The sequence below is a fragment of the Triturus cristatus genome, chromosome 9, assembly GCF_964204655.1.
Source record: "Triturus cristatus chromosome 9, aTriCri1.1, whole genome shotgun sequence".
NCBI lineage: Eukaryota > Metazoa > Chordata > Amphibia > Caudata > Salamandridae > Triturus > Triturus cristatus.
Genome location: NC_140592.1, coordinates 769493090 through 769515229, shown reverse-complemented (window position 1 = coordinate 769515229; position 22140 = coordinate 769493090). Strand labels below are relative to the sequence as shown.

The following is a 22140-nucleotide window of genomic DNA, read 5'->3' as shown; positions in this document are numbered from 1 at the left end:
TGCCTAAACACCTCTTTGTAGTCCAAAATCTACGCATATTAGTCATAAATTGCACCAGGTCAGTGTACTTTTTGTGATGCTTTTCTCCAATTAAATAATCTGTGAATCAGTTTGATATGCCTTGTATTATACCTCTGAAACTTAAACCAGTCACAAACGAATTCCTGGTTTTTATATCTAGCAGGACATAATCATGGTTTCATTCAACGTCCTATTTTTTGCTTGCGATCGCTCTGTGTGTGTTAGAAAAGATGGAGACTTTTGCTTTTGGACAATTCCAGTGAAGTTCTTTGTAAATGGCTGGTCGAAAATATAGATGAAACTGGTCGGTCACTCACCGAAGAGAGAGATTTTAAAGCTATGATTCTTTTCTAATCATCTGGTAAGCACAATAAGTAAACTTTTATATTAAGATTGCAACTGCAGGATAATGGTACTAATTACCAACACGATTCAGTAAAATCCTACATTTGGGAATAAGTTAATCCAATAATGGTCAGTAAAAATTAAAAGGCATGTCCTCACATATGCCTTACATTGCTCTCCAGTGACATATGTACCACTTATGAAAAGGGCGGAAACGTTTAGCTCGTGGCACTACTATAAGGCAGCCATTTGTGGATAAACTATTTTATTTAGGCAACTTTTTTCAGGAGGTTCAAGTACAGGCTTACGATGTGTACTGTCTAATAAGGAAAACTTACTTTGGTATGGATAGATTGTACATTTGTCCTTTAATATCAATACCTGTTTTATTTATATATTCTGGCTAGCGCTTGAAGATATATTGCAAGTGATCAATGTGTTATCTCTGTTTTGAAGTTTATATATAAATATGATTTCTTCATTTTTTTAGTGAAGAAACAGTGTTTTACGATTCAAAATATTTTTGAAGACTTAATTGCAAGCTATTCTGGCACAACGGAGGGTCTAAAACAGGTGTTGCTTCAAAGGGCACAGGAGGAAAAGCAGTAGATGATGGATTGTGACAATCGGGGAAGCGCTGGAAGACTTAAGAGGGTGTTACGTGAACTCCAAGAGGAAGAAATTACAGAGAAAAGATGCAAGGACAAAAAAGCCAAGCAGAGTGTGCAGGCTTATATAAGAGTTGCTAACCATACTCATGCCGAAAGCACAGCTTCTCAGCCTGGTGATGCGAGTTCGCGGATGAATTTGCAGAAACTTGAAAACCTGGCCCTTTTAGCAGGGATGGCTAGTGCCTTTCATCCAAAATCTACAAGTAAATATGATGCAGTAGAACGTGAAAATGAACTTGTCTTGGAGCCCCCACTTAAATGCAAATATCAAGGACAAAAACATGCCTCCCTTTCACCACCACACCAGTTAATACCCCAAAAAACTATTTCCTACACAAGAGCTGGCTGTTTCGAGCAATGGAGTAACACCTACTAGACCCTGCAAACAAGATCCCAAAATGATGGTACACTTGGCACCACATAGTTTGACACCACAAGGTTTTGTGGCTCACGGCTCGCAGTCACACAGCCTGGCCTACAATGACTTTCCATCTGCAGTAACGCCTGTGGATGTGAACCGTACCCCTTGCCATGATGACTCATTTGCAAGCAACGAAAGCTGTGACCATAATGTAAGCAGAGCTAAATGAGTGCTGCCATTATACACATTTGTATATTGTTAAGCCTGTATGCCAGCCTTTTTTCCTTGGTGAACGTAACATGCCTTTTGCTGCCAAAACCACAGAAGTTCTACCGGTTATCTCTGCAAAAAGCCTTGATACTTATTAAAACATTGAATTAATATGGTGCATTCATTTCCTCAGCAATAGGGCTCATATACCTACCTATTAAAATGTGAGTCAACAAATGGAAAACTATATAAATGATGGACTAATGGTTGCTTTTCTTTTTTTTCCCCTCAGGACAATAAAGAATCATTTCATTTGATGACGGAGGAAAGTCCATCATTCAACACTGGGGTATTTTTTTTTTAAGTACATATGAAATTGTATTTCCACTTGTATGACCTAATTATGATTTGCTTTCTCACTAAGGAAATGGTATATAGCTCCTTTTCCATAATTAATCAAAATCAAAGCTTTTCTGTTGGCCCTGGTTCCTTTCTGAATGAGGAGTGTGTACGGTTACAAGCCGAAAACGAACGCTTAAAAGGTGCGTGCTTGATATTCTACCTTTCCACGTAAACTGCAACAAATTCCCATTAGTAATCCTTTTTTTCCATCCAAACACATGCATTGCCAAAAAGCATACTTGTTATGTGTATATTGTATTTATTATCTGCTGCCTTTAACAACTGTATTTATTAGATTATAGCACAGTTGCAAGGCAGTTGCAATAGTGATTTGGCTATGCAGTATTTGCAAGCTGCGCTGTCTGCTTTGACCAATTCAAGGAACTTAACAGATACAACAGCATCAAAAATATGCAGTCGATCATTCACTGTACAAAAGGTACTTCTTTTCTTTGCCACTCTTTTAGCACAGTTAAAGTTTTTATAGGACAAACCTTGTAGATTTCCTGCATGAGGACTTTGAAATCTTTCTGCATGCAAAGTTTTTAAATATGGCTGCTTTATACTCCTGGAGCTAACCTAGCAAATATTACATTGTTAGCCATGTACAGATGCCAAATCAAAATAAATAAAAACTATATATATTTTTTAGTATGTAACCTAACATAATGGCAAATAGTTAATAGTTGTGTTATTTTGCAGACTGATATGCAGCAGTTGGTAAAGAACTCAAATGATCCTTCACGGTTCAGAGATGTACTCGTTCCAAAGAGAAAATTGCACAGACTCTTGGAGGAAGCCAAGGCAGCTCGGTACAGTGCAGGTTTTCTTCTCAATGATATCAGCGAAATACTTTTTTCTCCTAAAGAACTTGCACCTGCAAAAGGTGTAACGAAGGCTCGTGCTGGAACAGCTGTCCCTGATTAGGAGAAGGTTGATGCATTGTTTGGTAAGCTATTACAAATGTTCAAATTAACATTCAGTCGAGATTGTGAAAATTCATTATTATACATTGTGTTAAGTTATGTTTGCTTATATGGTGTTTTATCATATAATTGTACGATGACTCCATCATAACTTAACAGCTGTCTGCAAAAGAACAATAAGAGCAATGGGGGTGGCTTGTAATATCTTAACAGTTTGTGCTGAGTTTGTGCTAAAAATGGCATGCAATGTGGTGTAAAGCCTTGAGTTGGGATTTCATTTCTAAATCTGTAGGTCCAGGTGTGGCAGCGTCTAGTGAACATGACTATGGCACATATTTGTTTCTTTTTATTTTTTATTTTATTTTTCTTTCCAGAAAAGCAATAATTACATTTCTTTTTCCACGGAGACAAACCAATGGGCAATCCGGGCAAACATAAGATAAACACGGTACATAACCAAAATAGAAAAAAAAGGAAAAACAAGATAGATATTTAGACAGGACAGGGCTAAACATACATAACATATATAAACGGTTATCCACTTATTTCAATTACAGCTCCATCAGAGGCCCCCAGATTAACTGACCCCTTACCTTCCCCCTTCTGCCTTTACATTTATATAATGCCATCTCCATATTAAATAAATGAAAGAGTCTAGCATACCAAGCCTGGTAGGTTAAGGGATCTTCATCCTTCCACTTAGACACAATCATTATGCGATAGACAGCTACTGCCATAAAGCATAGATAAACCTGAGATCCTTCCAGCTGTTGCCCTTCATCACATCCGAATAACAACATGGTTGGGGTTAAAGAAACATCCCGCCCCAGGGCCTGCCGTAAAAACAACTCAATACCTTCCTGCAATATATCCAATTTACAGCAATCAGAAAACATATGAATCATATCAGCAGGACCCTGGCCACATCTTGGACACTTGTTGTTATCCCTTTTTCCCCATGCCCATAGTTTAGCTGGCGTAAAGTACAGCCCAAATACCGTTTTAAACGTTTGAGCTTTAAGATTAGCTGATAGAAATGCTTTTTTAGATAATTCCAATGATCTACACATGTCAATATCCGGGTTATTCAATTTCTTCGCCCAGCTACTTTCTACTCTAGCAATATCGTCCGGGTTGGCCTCCATCAATATTGAATACAAATCCTTAACTCGGTGCTGTTTTTTCGTTAAATATTCTAAAAGTGGAATTTGAACAAGATTAATAGATTTTAAATCCAATGTTTTAATTACTTCCCTTACTTGTATATATTTAAAAAATGTATTCGGATCTAGCCCATATCGTTCCTGTAGTTCACTGAACGAGAGAAGCCCATTCAGGTCAGTAATATCCCCTAAATTTTTAACTCCTGCATTTTCCCAGGTTCTACTTACATTGTCATTCAGTGGAGCCGAAAAGGCCGATGAGCGCCATAAAGCAACATATCTCTGGATTCTGGGTATTTTTAAAATTTTGCTAACTTTCCGCCATACATTCCAGGCAGCTCGTAAGATCTTAAATCGTGTTTTTTTATAGTAGCTGCCTTCTAGCTGCCTTAAACCTAACCCTGGTGCTGATTTTCCTACTGCTAGTTCATAAGTGGATGGCAGGATTTCATCATCCAAATCGATTCTCCTAGCCTGATCCCAGGCTTTTGATCTAAATAATATACTGCTCGCTGCTGAAAACAACGAGGGAGTGAGGGAAAAAAACAGCAATATGGGCCACTCTTAGTCCCTCAAAAACATTATAATCAAAACAACGAAAGAGTGTGCCTAGAAATCATAGGTAGAGCACAAAAAACAGAAACCAAATAGGTTTCTAAAGAAAGCCCTCACTCACCAACCTGGTTGGTGACATGCTTCATCATTGGGCCCCAACGGGAGAGGCCGAGTGCCACCCCGGTGTGCTTCGACGACAGAATTACTGCGGCGCTGGTTGTGTATATGTTGAGAAGTGAAAGTGATTGTTAAAAATGTCTAGTTTGTGTCAAAAAATAAACTTTATTAAAAGCCAAACAGACATGTATAAAAACAAAGTGTGGGACGCACAAGCTGAATAAATTTTTCAGCCAGGTCCCTTATGGGATGGTCAACATGTTTCTGCCTATGTGTTAATTGAAACTGGCATTTTTAAGGACCAAAGTAGGGCGTGAGAACCTCGGCGGTATGGGCGCGTTAAGGCCCACCCTACCCTGAGGCTATAAGTGTGAAAAAAAATGGAGAAAAAAAAAATTTCTTCTATTTATATTTAAAAATTATTAAGGTGACGCCCTCAATGGAGAGGAACCGAGTTTATTATGGGGTGTAGTCAGGATCTACACCATGGGTCTCGGGAGGGGGGTGGAAGCTGCTTTGGCACACCGCCCGCTCAGCTAGGTACCCGCTCGGCATCTATACGATCCCTCGGTAACCGGACCCCGATGGTTAATAAATAAATAATATAGTCATGTGTTGTAGCATTACAGTCCAGTAATAATATAGGAGATTAGGGACTGCCAGCCCCCCATGGTGTTGCGGTAAGGTCATTAATTTCAACGATGTCCTAATCTTCTTGTAGCCCCATCTGCCTTTTTTAGTACTGTATTTGCTGGTTCCAAAGGTATACACCGCATTAGGTAAAAGAATTTAGGGAACATCGTCATCTTTATGACATTCGCTCTTCCGATGATGGATTGATGTAGGTTATCCAATCTCTTTAAATCTCCCCCTATTTTTTTAAAAAAAGGTGCAGAATTTATTTCCCAGGTCTTTCCTACTTCCGCTGTAATTATAATTCCTAAATAGGTGGCTGACTCCGTCCTTCGTGGGTCATAAAGTTGTGTGTTCCGAGTACAGACAATTTGAGTTTTGTCTGTATTTAAGCTGTATCCCGATTGTCTTCCAAATTCTAAGGCCAGCGTTTCAATCCTAGTTATTGCTTTTTGTGGATCGGGGGTGACAACTGCAATATCATCGGCGTAGGCTAACACCTTGGTGTTGTAGCCATGGACCTCTATTGGTTTAATTAGATGATCATTTAGTAAAGATCTAACTAGGGGGTCTATATAGAGCGCAAATAAAATTGGGGAGCAGGGGCAGCCCTGTCTCGTGCCACGAGTGATCTTGATCCTACCCGACTCCTTCCCCATTAACTGTATTTTCGCATGAGCCTCAACATACATGGCTTGGATGGCAGTTAAATTCGTGGGCCGAAGCCCTTAGTTCTTAGATTTTGCCGCAGATATGTCCACTCTACTTGATCAAATGCCTTTTGGGCATCTAACAATATCAGAGACATCTGTGTACCTGTGACTTCGGCTACATCGAATAAAGAAATTACAATATGGACATGGTCTGTGGTTCCTTTGCCTGGAATAAACCCATGCTGCCATGGGCTCACTAAGGACCCAATTATCTTTGAGAGTCTTAAAGCCAAAATTTTAGAATATAATTTCTCATCCGTATTAATTAATGATATGGGTCGATATGAAGCGGGATCTACAGCTTTCTTTCCCTTCTTCAAAAAGATCACTATATTAGTTTCTTTCCGTGACTGGGGCGGAGTCCCCTTCTGCTGGACAGATAGAAATAGATCTAGTAATAGAGGAGCCAATTCTGTTTGTAACGCTTTATATAACTCCATAGGGATCCTGTCTGGACCCGATGCCTTACCCAGAGCCATTGTCTGTAGTGCCTCTAAAACCTCATTCAGAGAAATGTCTTCTTCTAGCCCTTCCAGCTGAGGGGATATATTCTCTGTTATTGCCCCTATTGATTTTGGTGCCGTAACCCTAGAACTATAGAGATCTTGATAGAAGTCCATAAGTATTTTTAATATATCTGGGAGACCTGTAGCTATCCCACCATCCTTCCCTCTTAATTTTAAAATGTTGTTTGCCGCTCCCCTTTGTTTTAACCGGAGTGCAAGATGTTTCCCCGTCATTTCCCCATATTCATAATTCTCCCGTGTATCACTTTGAAATCTTTCGGCTACTTTTTATTAAAAATTCCATTTATTTTGGCCTTAGTTCTAATGACTTTTAGCTCTAGGGATGTTTGCTGGTCTACCTGTTTTTGTCCTATAGCAAACATATGTTGTTTCTCATAGTTACTCAATTCCTCTGTGAGTGCGTATATTTCATTTTTCTGTTGTTTCCTATTAAACCCAGCAAAACGTATTATTTCACCTCTAAGCCGTGCTTTAAATGAAGCCCAAACATTTTCTCTTGAGGTACTGTATCTATTAATCTTGAAAAACTGTTGTGTCCACCCCCTAATGTGATCAATAAAACCTTCTGTGACCAACAGTTTTTTGTCGAAGGTCCACTTTGTAAATTCTTTTGAGAACTCCGGAACCTCAATATTCAACATCAACGGGTTATGGTCTGACAAGACCTTAGGAATCTTCCTAATCTGTGCCCCCTCTAAAAGAGAGGCATAAACAAAAAAATAATCGAGTCTGACATATTTTCTATGTGGACATGAAAAATATGTGAACCCAGGATCCCCTTCTTTTTTGCATGACCACATATCAACCAACCCATGACTGTCCATGAGTGCCTTTAAAGCTTTAAAAACTCGTGTTTTCCTACCCTTATACCCACCCCTAGCAAAATCCCCTGTATCTAAGTGAATATTAAAATCCCCACATATAATTAGGGGCATTGGCCAAGAGGCCAATTCAGCCTCAAGCTCTGACAGCAGATCCGAATCATCAATTATTGAACCATATATTGTACAAATTGTGAGCTGATTTGGAATACAAGCAATGGCCCACCTACCCAATTTGTCCGACTTGACTTGCTTAATGGGTAATAACCGTTTAGAGACATGTATGGCCACCCCTCTAGTATTGGTGGACTGCGATGAGCAAATAGCCTGAGAATACCCAGGGATGATATTCAGCCCTCTTTTCTGCCAGGGGATATGAGTCTCTTGCTGGCAGATGATGTCAGCCCCTATTGCTCGCAGCACCTCCCCAGCCCTATTTCTTTTGCCCCTATCGTTCAGCCCACCGATATTAATTGTGCAGACTGTCAGCCTACCCATATTTGTCCCTTCCTTGTTGCCTAAGTTGCCCTTTGGACCACTCCCCTAGATTCCTTTCGCCTGCTTTCTTTTCCTGTATTAATACTTTGCTTTTCTGGATTTTCTGAATTTTACCCCGGCTTCCGCTACCTCCCAAGCCCCCCTCTCTCCCCTCCACTCCTCTCCCCCCCATACGCCTTCCCCCCCACCCTGCTATGTGAGACAACAGACCCTCCTAGGTCTGGGTGTGATGAATGGTGGTTCTCACCCTGGTGACTTATTTACGCATATTAATACCATCGTGACTAAATATTTCCTGTATTGTTGTTCTGGCCTGTTATGGACCGGGAGCCTTTGGGCCCTTCAGACAGCCCAAAAAATGTTTTTCGTCCCGGTTGATCTAGAACAATTAATTCAGATTATCTGCCTATAATGGGAAAGAAAGATAGAAAAAACAAATTCATCTCCCCCCAGTATCTAGAAACTCCTTGGCCTTGATTTCTGATGTGAAAAATATCGTTTGATCTCTCCATATTATTTTCAATCGAGCCGGATTAAGGAGAAAAGCCTGCGCGCCTTTCTCCTGGAACAGTGTGATCATTTGCTGCAGGCGCCATCTACGTTCCACCGTAGTGTGGCAGAAGTCAGGCCTAGTAAAAAAAGAGAATCCATATGCTGTACGCTGTGCTTCGGGTCTTGCCTTTTCAAACACATTTTGTCTCAGGAAGAAGTTGCCAAAATACACCAAGAATGCCCGCTGTTTGGCATCTAGGCGGGCTGGCTGTCGAATGTTAAACGGGACTCGATGTGCCCTCTGTATCTCCTGTGACCAATTCCAGCCTGTCAATTCTGGGAAGGATTTCTCCAGGAGTTTGACCATATACAAGCGTGGATCGGGCCCCTCCTTCCCTTCCGGAATCCCAAGAAAGCGTAAGTTGTTCCTTCTTTGCCGGTTTTCGCCTTCTTCCAGTTTCCATTGAATATCCGAGAGTTGTCCCTCATGTGCTTCAATTTGGCCCTGTGACCCACCTTTATCCTCTTCCAATGCTGCCGTCCTTGTTTTTAACTCCGACATCCGATCACTTATATCGTTGCATGTTTTGGCAATTTTTCTCACAGCCCCCTGGAGTTTCCGGGTGGCATTCTGGGAGCGTTTACTTTCCAGCCGGGCTTCTTCCCTGTGTGCCATTACGCATTGTAATATAGATTCTAGTGTGGGGGAGAGCGCGGGGGACCCCACCACTGCTTCCTCTCGGTTAGACTGATTGCCGACCCCCACTAATTGGTCCCCTGTGGAATAATCCCACCTGAGATCAGTATGCTTAGGGTTGGTCTTCCTCCCTGTTCGGCGGATCGTATTCATAGTGATAGGAGTCATTTTCAGACCTCTTGCTTCTGTGTCCGAGATACTTTCCTCCTCATTTGAGTCTGTATTAGTCCCTTGATCTGAGCCCAATCTTGACCAGGTGGCATCAGAGAGAGAGTAATAGTCATTTGCCTCCGAATCAATATCCCTCTCTCTGCCCTCTTGCATTATGCCATGTGCCTTTAGGGCCCCTTTCATATCTTTCATCCTTCTCTTTTGCTTCTGTACTCTAAGATGCTGCCCAGTTTCTTCCTCCTGCTGGGTTTCAGACTCCCCAGGCGAACCAATATGCTGGCTGGCATTACCTGTGACCATCTCCCCCGGGGATTCATCCACTCGGGTATCTGGTATATTGCCAAGCAATCGCCCCCCTTCCCCCTGCAGCTTTAGATTCTCGTTTTCAACCTGCTCTATGTTCCCCCCAGGTCCAATCGGTGGCTTACCGGTAGTACTCTGTTCATTCTCCTTAGCGATCTGTGTAATTTCCTGCAGCTCCTTTCCGATTTGCTCCTTCGGCTGGCCAGCGACAGATCCAGCAGCTGATCCTGTCCCTACCACCCGGAAAATGTTGATATTCGTGGTCCGAGGCGGCTGGGGCTGTGCTCCCGTGCCCCTCCCCTTCCCGTCAGGGGGATTCTCCAGCCGGGTCCTCTGCCGGCGTCCTTGTACTGCGGGGGCAGGTGCCATTTCTGTGTCTGCCCGTTTGCTTCGGGGACTCCAGGGGGGCCGATTGTGTGGATCCTTTGCTTTTTGTGCCAATTTTGGGTGCCATACTATCAGCGCTGAGGGCTGCAGCGCAGCCTCCTCTCCAGCTGGATACTTGGATGAGCTCCCGCTCGAGTTCGGGGCAGCTGATAATCAGCTGCTCCGCTACCGCCACTACTGCTGACACTCAGCGTCTCACTCCCGGTAAGAGGAATTCCTTTTCAGTGCTATTGGTTATATCTTGTTTCCCCGCCATTCAGGTCATAGGCATCTCTGATTTAATATTATCCCGCTGTCACCAGGGGAGCCACCTATGGCCGACGTTCACTCGGCCGCCATCTTGCCTCAGCCCGGCACATGTTTGTTTCAATGCATCTACATTGGTACAGTCTTTCTTCCAAGTACCCCAGCATTTCAAAAGGGTGAAAGAGGCAGAGAAGACAGACTGCTACTTGGGGCTAGAACTGTCATTAGGGACCAGGGGCTAAACACCAGTTATGTGGTGGTGCTTTGTGTTCAATTTCTGTTGTCAGTCACGTTTGCTCTTTTATAATTCTCACATTTAGTGCAGATTTTGAGCTACAGAAAAGTATCCCTGCTCTTAGCCATGCCCACTCCTGCTGCCCTAAGTGTTATATGAAGTTTTGGAGGGGACCCAACTTTTTATCATCAGAGGTCTCATCGCACAAAAGTTAAGACCTTTGTTGAAGGTGGACATTTCTGTCCTCTTCCTGAAACTCCAACAGATTTCCTGAATCCACAACTTGCTGCTTCACTCTTAAGTTCATAAGGAACTTTTTCTTTCTTCACCTTCTGCCCCCCTCTTCATCAATGCTTTGCCCTCACCTGTGCCTCTTTGACCAAGTGACCTTAATGTTTCACTTAGGAACCCTGTAACCCTAACCATATCTCATCTGGCACACTGTATGAAATAATGGAATTGGAACTTTTTATAGGCAGCCCAGCCCTATAAAAAACCAAAAATAGTGGTGGTAGCATGATACTGATGTATGTTATTTTGTTTTTCCAGAGTTTATGAAGTCTGTGTACAGTGCCAACGGCTGGCCATCACTGGACAACAGAAGTATGAGAAGGAAACTGGCTATAAAAATTTGCAATGCCAGAAGAGGATTAAGGAAAACTCTGAATCTAGAATCAAACCACGAAGTTGCTGGTTTTCGTTAAGCTATTTGTTCTTGTTGCAGTAGTCTGGCCTTTTTTCCCTGGATTATTTTTTTCTGGACTTTTTATCTTGTTTGGTATCCTGGCCCCTGTGGGGCCAAATATGTGCTTTAGATAAATACAATTACATGTTGACACATCCATTTTGATCATTTTTCCTTTAACCATTGTTTTGTTTAGTCTTTTGCAAATGGTCACCATGTCAAACAGCTTCAGATAATGCTCTGTACCTCAAAATAAGGCACATCCCAGTGAGTCAGGAGTATTGGAGTAGCAGCACACGTTAAGATTATCCGAATGCAAAGGTATAACATTGCTGCAGACCACTTCTTTTGTATGAAGGTGCTTGTGGTATTTCTGCAGCACATACCTAGCCAAAAATAGCAATTCACAGATTTATCTTATACAAGTGTCTACCTCTCACTGTAGAGTTTAAAAAGTAATCTTTCCAAAGAAGGAGAAAATTAATCTGATTATTAGGACCAGATGTATAGAAGTTTTGTGTCTGGTTTGCTTGAGTTTTATAATGCAAGCCTGAATCAAAATAATTTTCAGGATTTGCAAACCAGAGCAACACTCGTTTGGTACAACACTCGTCCGAAATGGGAAAAGTTTCACGTTTGTCTAGACATAGTTTTTTTTGGGTGACGGAAGGGTACCCTTCCATTACAAAACCTAAGCTAGACTCTCGCAAACAACATTGCATTATAGTGCAAATGTGTGTGCATGGCTCTCAGCTGCCTAATGGTGCAGTGGTGCTAGTGAGAGGGATAGACCTGACACTTTCCTACTCTCTCCCTGTTATGCAACACATCTAATTAGGGTGCTGCACTTTGTTCAGCGACAGTTTTGTAAATCTGGGCCTTACTTTAGAACTCGCGGCATTGCAAAAAAATCTTGGTATTGTGTAAAAAGGCATATTACATCCAAGATGCCTGTTTTCGACAGGAAAGTACATTGAGGAGGTGGTCCTCCAAATGTTTTCCTACCAGCAAATCCATATTCCTAAACAACTAGTGGGACCCTGCAAGGTAATATTGGCAGTCGGCTAACATGCTCCTAACATGGAATTGTCAGGGTGTAATCCAACCCGTAATGATTTATTAGTGATCCACAGGCATTCTATATTATTAATTAAATCATCTGGAAGTAATCTACACTTGGCCTTCAATTGGCTTAAAATCATCCGAGAGTATTTCAAAATCATCTGAAAGTCCTTATGTAGTCATCATTTAGTAATCCACACTCATTCTGTAGTTGTCCTTAAATAATCCTGAGTAATCCATGCTCATTTTTGAGTTGTCATTAAATCATCCTATAGTAATCTACACTCATACTGAAAATGTCATGGGGCCATGCTAAAGTAATCAATAGCCATCCTGAAGCGGTCATAGGATCATCCAGGAATAATCTACACTCATCCTGAAAATGTCATGGGATAATTCCAGAGTAATCAACTTCCATCCTGAAGCGATTATAGGATCATCCAGGAATAAGCAACAGTCATCCTGAAATTGTTGTAGAATCATCCTAAAGTAATCCACAGTCATCCTTAAATTTTCTAGAGCCCATCCTGGAGTAATTCTCACTCATCCTGAACTTGTCAATTAGTATTCGTGGAGTTGTAAAAGGTAATCTCTTCCTGCCAGTGGAAGTCATCAGAACACCATCCTAGAGTAGTTTTTGTGATTACAGTAAGAGTAATCTCATTTAAATTATTCTTCCTATAGGCATACTTGAGGATGGCTTGGGATGACATCCCCAGATAATTACAGGAATAGCTCAGCTGAAGTCATCAAATGACTTCAGAATGACTCCAGGATGATCTTCCTTTTTGACTAGGGGTGGTCGGCCTGGATCCGGCGGCTGCTGTGGGCGGGGATGACCCTTGAGGCATGCGCACCAATCCCCTTCTGAGCTGGGGACATCACTCCCCCCCCCTTTTACCCCAGTGTGGCATAGCAGTGAGCCCCGGGAGCTGAAGGAGAGTGAAGTGTGGACTTAAAGAGATTAAACCACTATTTCCCTGCCTCGCGTTGCAGCTCTGGGCGGTCGCGTGGGGGGCTGGACAGTACTGAGGTTGGGCGGCTTATCCCTGCCTTTCCCAATTTTCTGCTTACGTGGGGATTATACACTACTGCTGCACAGCCTCTGTAGACCTGTGAACACCGAGGGGCTCCCCCACACTTAGAAGGAGGCCATAGGTAGAGTACTGCATGCCCTAGGCCCTGTGACAAATGAAGGAGCCTACCGGGGGTCTGCCATTCTGTGGGCCACACTGCTTACCTGAGCATCTATAGACATTGAGGGGACTGGCCTCCCCGGTGCCTAATGCCCCCCCCCAGCTCATTTTGAAACTCCTGTGCTCCTTCAGCTGAAAGCCTCGCTTGTTGATCTCGCCTGTTGGCCTAGTGGGACTCTACCTAGCCCCCTGTGCAGTCCTTGCTGCTGGTCCCGCTGTCCTGGGCCTGCCCCACACCTGATTTCTACTCATAATCCTCGGAACACCTGACTTGCGGGGCCGGTGTGGACTGTGTGGTCTTGGCACTTTAGTGGCCCCTACAGTGCTGGCAGCATTTCTGGCGTGGAGCAGTGGTCCTGAACAGAGGCCCGTCGTCTACTACCTGCCTGCAAGTGAGGTCTCACTCTGAGCACCCCTCTGTAGTAGCAGCTACAATAAGTAGGGCGAGTAACAGTCCTTCAGTGGCGATCCTGCATTGAGCAGCCCCCAACCCTAGCAACTCTCCTTCTCCTCGTCTCCTGTGAGCCTGCTGTTTGAGTGGGGGCCCTTGCAGTTCGCCACTCCACTACTGTCATTGTAGATTGCGCTGACGCGTGGAGGGGCATCACCTTGCTGCCTCCCTTGCAGGGAGGTGGACCCCCGCCATGTCCTCAACTAGGACGAAGAAGGAACGCTCCCTTAAGGGCATGCTCTTGAGGCCTACCGGGAGGGAAATAGGGGATAAGACATCTACACCTGCTAAGAGTCATCACGCTGATGATCCAGATGGTCTATAACTCTCCAGAAGCACTGGGAATTTTGTCCAGTCACTGCCCATCTTGAATAGGCCGGCTTAACATACTCATGGGGACACCTTTTTCAGATCAGTTTGCGCCGTGAAGTCAAACTGTATCAGCTTAGATCTTAGACTGAAGCATGCAGTGTTCTGGGTATCACTGACCTGCCGGAGGATACCTGCTGCACCAGCTCCCAAGATCGCCCAGCTTGTAAGCGCTTCCAGTGGCAGAGAGCTGGAAACTCCAACACAACAATGAAACCAGAGCCTACCACTATAGCCCAAGAACGTCAATCGGTCCTGAAGACGTTAACAGAGGGCACCAACAATGTGAGCTGAGCACAACATTTACTCTATAACACCGCTATGCCCGGTAAGGGGACACCTTGCTAGTGGGGAAAAGAGAGAACACATACATCGAACATCGCTAGCCCTGCTGTTTTATTTCTTTGGATCCTCCACTTCTGCGGCCATGGCTAATTATCCCGCCCTTATCTGGCTCACATTCCCAGCTGTGTTCCTTGCCACAATGGACTTCTTCTACTGTTTGAAGTATATTTTGCATGTTTTTGATTGATGGTTTCCTTTCTTTGGGGTTTTCTTTTTCTTTTGCTTCCTCATACAGGTTTGATCTTGGGCCCTTGCTTCGGTGACCATGGGACTCTTTCTAGCTTGAAAGGCCCTCCCAGTTGAGAGCTTTCACCTTGGGAGACAACAGATTCCACAGCTTCTGCTTCCCGTCCCATATTCCAGGACCTTAAGATCACTAGCCTCAGTGTACGGAGCCTCAATAATACCATCAAGCGGGCCGCCGTCTCTCATTAATGGAACAATCCGGTAGTGATATCTGCCTTTTAAAGGAGACTCACCCCTCTCAAAAGATACATCCAGAATGCAATCTTGCTGATTCCCATGTCAGATCTGGTCTTCAGCCTAAGCCTCTCTAAGAAGGGGGGGTGGCCATTCTCTTCTGCCGTGGAAGTCAAGGGGCAGCTTCTTGCAATTAAACTTAAATTAGGCACCTTTCACTTTACTTTAGTAAACATAAATGCACCTAATGAATCGAAGGAACTCTTTATCATCAATTCCCTGACACCTGCACTTCGATCCCCAGACTCAGCCATCTTGATTAGGGGAGACATGAATCTCACGATGGACACCAACCTAGATCATTCTGGGCAGCGCTCTGGACAAACGGGAGCTTTCTGTACCTCAGGATTGCAGTGGATGGCAGATTGCGAACTGCAAGACATCTGGCGCCATTTCCATCCATTGTCTAGAGATTATACGGTCTACTCAGCAGCCCATAAAACCTATGCACGCATCGATCACTTCCTTGCAATTCTGACTCTATTAACTCTCATCACAGAGGCCACCATTGCCACCCGCTCACTGTCACATCATGCCCCTCTCTCTCTCCAGATTAATGTAACTCAACCGCTGTCTTCTCAGTGGCATCTCAGAGACTCTGTTGCAGTCTCCAGCCGCAGTGGACTCCCTTTGCCATATCATAGCAGATTATCCCCGGGCTAATGATACCATGGTGAAGTTCCTTTTTTCATTTGTCTGGGAGGCCCTGAATCTGGTAATACAGGAGAGAGCTCATTGCTCTCTCTGCAGCTGAGAACTGTAGATGCTGAGATAAGTGGCAGCTCTTAGAAAAATCAGTCTATGAGCTCAAGCTCAAGGCCATTCACAAACAGACGGTTGCCCCAGGGTTTGAAGGAAGCTCAAGAAGCAGAGGCTCCTTCTCAAGCGTCTTGATCTCGACCAGGCAGAGTACGCCTTAGTGCGCCTCAGGCACAAATTTTACCTCAGCAGTAATCGCTGTGAGAGGATGCAAGCTCACTGCCTCCGCAGCAAATTCCATGCTGGAACAGATTCGCTCTGGCCCTCACTCGACGGTCCTCTCTCTGATGTGGAGATTGCGTTGGCTTTCCGGGTCTTTTATGGCTCCTTTTACTCTACTGTGGACAGTCCCCGGGGAGGACCTCACCCTTACCTTAGTGGGGCCAATCTCACTGCCCTCCCAGTCGTGGAGCTAGAGGCTTTGGACCAACCCATATGAATTGATGAAGTGATTTTGGAGATTTCTCGTCTGAAGCCTCTAAGAACCCTAGGACCTGACGGGTTTAGTGGCCTATTTTACAAGGTCTTCTGTCAGGAGTTTGCCCCCATCCTCTTGCAGCTGTATAACTCCTTCGCAGACACCAGCTCTCTCACTGCATCAATGCTGAAAGCTGCCATTTCGATTATACCAAAACCTTGTAAGGACCCGGCTCTATGCGTGACCTACAGACCCATCTCTTTATTAAATATAGATGTTAAATTGTTCACAGATATCTGAGCGCACCATCTAAACCCCCTCATGCCGGGATTGCTAGACCTGGACCAGACTGGATTTATTCTGTCGCGTCAATGTGGTGACAATACCAAGCATGTTCTTCACATTCTGGATAAGATGCATAGGTCTTGGAGAGAAGCGTTGCTCCTTTCCATAGATGTCAAAAAGGCATTTGATCCTGTCCACTGACCCTATCTCTTCGCTGCCTTAAGCCGGTTTGACTTTGGGGACAGATTTTGCAGATGGATCAGTTGTATCCACAGTGAACCCAGGGCATCAGTGAGGGTAAATGGTCTTTCTTCCTCCACTTTTACTATCTCTCGGGGCACACAACAGAGGATCCCTCTATCCCCTCTTCTCGTCGTCTTATATATGGAGCCCTTGGCACAGCGGCTTCTGGATAATCCTGACATCGCCGGTGTTGCGTTTGGGGGAGATCAACATTTCATCAGCCTTAACACCGATTATGTCATCTTGTCCATAACCATCCCCATATCATCACTCCCTGCGCTGGTCATTGAACTTCAACTATTTAACGAAGTCTCTGATTTTAAAGTAAATCTACAGAAATTGCAGATTTTGAACCTCTCCCTCATTCCTGTTCTCAAATCTGCCCTACGTGCTCAATTCCCGTTTGAATGGGCGATGGACTCCATTGATTATCTTGGTTTAAAAATTACCAGGTCTCTCTCCAAGACTCTGGCTTATAATTATTTGGCTCTCCTCCCCTAGACGCGTGGGGTGCTTGATGTGTGAAGACAGCTCTGTCTGTCTTGGACTGGCCGAATAGCTGCGATAAAAACGACTATACTCCTGCATATTTAATATGTGTGTCAGACGCTCTCATTCACCCCATCTCCTAAGGCTTTGCGCTCCTTGCAACTAGATATAAATACATTTTTATGGGAAGGCAAATGACCTCACCTCCATCAGAAGATACTTTATCAGCAGAAAATGGGTGGAGGTCTTGCGGTCCTTATGGTGCTCTGCTATTTCCAAGTGTACAGTTCTGTTTTTTGTTGAAATGGAACTACCCACTCTCCGAAAAGCATTGGTTCTTTATGGACCAAGCTGTTTCAAGCTCCAGCATTTGGAAAGAGGTGGCGGTACTATCGGGTTTGACTACATTCCTATCCCATGACGTCGATCTTAGCCAACCCTGATTTCCCTCCGGGGATGTGTAGACGGTGGTAGGAAGCGGGCTGCAAAAGAATTGGATCTCTTTTCGACCAGAACGGGCTCATTCCTTTTGATCAATTACAAGCTGACTCTTCTCTTAGGGTGACGGAGCATACTCAATATCTACAGCTCTGGCACTGGATGATCACCCTGGGATACAGGACAGGAGCGGGGCTTTCTATGGCCCCATTTGAGAAATGGCTACTGTTTAAAACAGATGAGAAACATCTTATATCTGACTTGTATACCTTGCTTGCCAAGGAAGCTGCCCCTGTAAAATCCATGGGTCAGACTCGATGGGAGACAGCACTTGGATGGGCTCTTCCCACTAAAGAATAGGGACATTTTTTATAGGGCTCCCCACACAGCGCACAATATGGCCCGTACTGAAACTGCTTACAAGATGGTCTCCTATTGGCATCTAAGACCAGCATATAGCCACAGATGGCATTCGGGAGGCTCTGGGGAATGCAGGCGTGGTGTGGAAATCAGGGGACTCTCTTGCATCTCTTATGGCACTGCCCAAGACTTACCAGATACTGGGACAAAATCCTTTCTGACATCAACACCACTTTTCACAACTCTATCCCTAGGTTTCCAGCCTACACTCTCTTAGAACTCCCGAACCCCTACGTTCCAACCGGGGTAGACAAATAACACTTAGCTTGAGCGCCCCTCACCAAGTGATCCTGCACCTTTGGGAAATGGATAGAATTCCTGACTACACTTCCAGTTTACACAAACGATGGTTTATCCTGGGAATGGAGAAACTGTCCTTAGGATTGGACCCCAAATCGACCTCCTATGCCGACAGATGGACCCCTTCATCCAAATGTTATCCTCTGAATTTAGAGAATTGACATGTCCCTCCTATCTGCGATTGCTTTGCTTGGTTCCCCATGAGTCGCCGGATACTGACTAATGGTCGTTTGTTACTGCAAGGATATCCCCTTCTTTTTTAATAGGCTGTACATCCCATGATTTAGCCTTGAAACACAGTACTGAGGAGCAGGGTGGGTGGGGGGGATTATGGGTTGTTTTGTTTTCTCACAGTTTTAATGTTATTCTTGACTTAGGCTGCCTGCCCCAGGGTTGTAGGCAATCAGCTGTGTTCCTTGGATCATATTTTATTCCGCTGCCAGCCATTGGTTGTAGGCAAACAGCTGTATACTATATTTGCTAGGCTCAATATACAGAATGGTTCCATAAAAAATATTTGTTGCATGTAATTTGCAACTGAACGTTGAACTATTTTGTTTGAACTAAAAAGTTCCTGTGAGAGAACAGGACTAAAATTAAAAGGATATTTCAAGTGTACACAAATTTTAATTCAGATATTGCATAAGGCGGCGCATCCTAAACTGTATGTCTAACCCACCGTTGGGTTGAGAGACGATTTTGTGTTGGGTCAAGAAAGTCCAAGCAATGAATAAAGAAGCACATTTGCTGCACTTCAAACACAGAGGTCAAATGTCAGGCTATATCTGATGACAAATTGCTGCTTATTGTTTCACATGGGGATCAGTGCTTACCAACTCCTCTCAGAAAAGTAATGTGAATTATTTGACAATCTTGCTGGGGTACAAGGAGTGTGAAAGAAAGGTTGTAGAATGTAATTTTGTATAACACATCACAAAATGTAAATACTTGTAAATGAACTGTACACATTCAGCAGTTAAGAAAACAAAAATGTAGCCCTTTTTTGCAATTCTGAAATGTGATGGTAACAAAGTTTTAATGGGATCAAAGGGAGAGATTTTAGGGGAATTTAGGGGAGAGGAGTTGGCCTAACGGCTAGGGCGCTCGACCTCGGACCTGGGGAACTGGGTTCCAGTCTCGGTAATGACGCTGAACATCCTGTGATTCTGGGCAAATCACTTAATCTCCCCGTGTCTAACAAAAAAATGAATGTGTGTCCTCATGTAACGTAACTGGTGCTATGTAAAGCGCTCTGATACCTGATTGGATTTGGGCCAAGTTCGCGCTAAATAAAACTCTGCAAAAAAAAAAAAAATCAAGACACTTTACTTGGTGATGCTCAAATGTAAATAGTCACTGAAGCCCGATTTCCACACATACTCATTTGTGTGCAATGTAGGTTCATCAGTAAAAAGGTGTGTCTGTGCAAATTTAGTGGTAATTTCAATGGAAAATCTGCTGTCTGTAAATGACAGCGCTGTACCACACGATGCTTTAGTTACATTAAAAAATTCCCCACCTCACGTACATTAAAGCTAGATGGGTCACGAAAGTTTGCCATTCCAACAGTTAGGTCGTCTTCTAAAACTTTTGGGAAGCACTGGTATAGGGTATAAGAATTTTAGTACATGAATAGAATGCTAGACATAGGCAATCACATGATGACAATGATGTTTCGCATGTTTGTATTTTACAGAAATCAAGTAGAAACTATATTCATCTTTTACAAGAGAGGGTACAGTGACACAGCACGAGGTAGTTATTCTGACACAGTAAGATGTAAAAATGTATATATTTAGCAAGATAACCATGTCTCTCTGTGTGCAGCTTATAGGAATTCCCAGTACACTGTTCAAGCAAATGGAGCTGGTTATACAGTTATTACTAATTTCACCACTACAGTTATGAATAATGTTCATTTCTTGGAGAGGTCCACTCCAGCCTTTCTTGACCCGAGAAGTCACAGGGCAGAGAACAGAGTCTTATCTCTCACAAATATGCCATTCCCTTTCCTTCACTTCTACCACCAACTCCCATGTTCTAATGTGTGGTCACTGGTGGGGATGGTGAGGCACAGGAAAGAACATGGCGTCCCTTTGATCCTGCACACAAGGTTAGTGCAAAGTCTGACACCAACGCCAGAGAGAGTAGCAATGAGCAGAAAAATGTTCCTCGCAAATTTAGCTTAAGTATGATTTTCTATCCAGTTAAAAAAAAATCCAAATACCTTAACTAAGTCACAATTCCTCCACGCTCAGCCATCACCACACTTGCATGTCTGGTCGTCGGTGGCCATAAGATAGGCGAACACTACTGCTGTCCAGAGTCGACAGATAATGAGAGCCGAAGGGTCTGTGTGCTCTAAATCTGCCTTCAGCAATGCAGAGGAACCAGTCTGGCCACCGAGACACCAGAGGCGCGAGGGGAGGCACAGAAGACGTCAGAGCCGGGTAACAACCGCCACGCAGTGTCCAGGCATGCTCGCTGTTCTTAAAAATACCAGAGTTACGCTCTTGCTTTACTTATTTTATTTATTACGTGTTTTATCGAACCCAAGAGAAACAGATAGCTTTGTACATAAACATGCATTTTATGAACGGAAAAAATCAGCATTGCCAAACGTGGATTTCCATGAATACCCCGCATCGCTGGTACTTTCTTGGGAGCATTTTATTTATTCTTTGGAACTCACACCACCAAAAAGGAAAACAGTACAAATGCGATTCTGTGTTCTTGTGTTTGTTTACAATATTTAGAATTTCCGGTTTATCTGATAGTTCGTTAATTAATACCTAAACATAATTCTGTATTGATGAGCATTGCTTCCATGTTCTCCCTCGAATGTTATCTTTCTGTTTCTTTGCTTGTCTATTTCCATCACATTGATTAGGTTCGTTTTAATTATAGTTTTACTCAATGACTACTGTCTTCGCAGGATTACAGCAGAAACATGCTTCACATATTTGAAATTTGTAAATTATCCCAGCAAGTATCACATATCAAATACGGCATGATTCACAAAGGCAAACTTACACTTTTGTGTACGCTCACTATTTTTACTGGTATTCACAAACTACGAATTAAATTTTACTAATGAAGAATTCCACACATAAAAAGATAGGCCTGTCCTACCTTTATGTGTAGAATTCTCCTCCCCCACTGCGGACTTCACGCAGTCGTAAAATTACTATTATCAAAATTAAACTTGTAGTTTGTGAATACCAAAAAAGTAGTAAACTTACCTTTTTGGCAGTCGCGGCTCGTAGTGGGAGTGCTGTGGGGTGGTGAGGCGGGGGAGAGGCAGGGTGGGGGGTAGTAAACTCAGGAATACGGCCGACCGGAGGTAAGTACATAAATAAATAAATAAAACAAACGGAGAAGGCGAGGGCTAGAATGGACCGTGCTGCCATTATGGCGGTCACACTAGTCCCCGGCGAGGAGTAGGGGGGGGGAGGCCGCGTCCGCAAATGACGCGGCGCTCCCTCCCCCGCATTGACCAATGGGCGAGGCGGCCTCTTTGAACCGAAAGCACTTCGGTGCCTCCGGCTCGAAAACGTTCAGCCTGCGCCCAGGTAGACCGGTCTGATCCGGTCAGCCTGGGCGCCCTCCTTGAAAAGGGGGCTGTGGGGAGCAGAACAGTCTTTTGTTCTTGCTCCCCACAGGAACGTCCAACGGGCCGGCTTAGGGCCCGTAATCTCTTTTCTTT

General features: G+C 43.8%; 1 protein-coding gene and 1 pseudogene across 4 annotated transcripts in view; one reads left to right on the top strand and one right to left on the bottom strand.

Annotated features, from left to right (window-relative positions):
• The window catches only part of ARMH4 (armadillo like helical domain containing 4), a 776849-nt gene extending 756051 nt beyond the window's left edge, over window positions 1–20798 (bottom strand). For all 4 annotated transcript variants that reach the window (XM_085626134.1, XM_085626132.1, XM_085626133.1 and 1 more), the window contains exon 1: window positions 20662–20798. The gene's annotated coding sequence lies outside the window, so the exon portion shown is untranslated. The remainder of the gene's footprint in view (window positions 1–20661) is intronic.
• LOC146798816 (uncharacterized) lies at window positions 194–11198 on the top strand (annotated as a pseudogene).
• Window positions 20799–22140: the final 1342 nt, after the last annotated feature.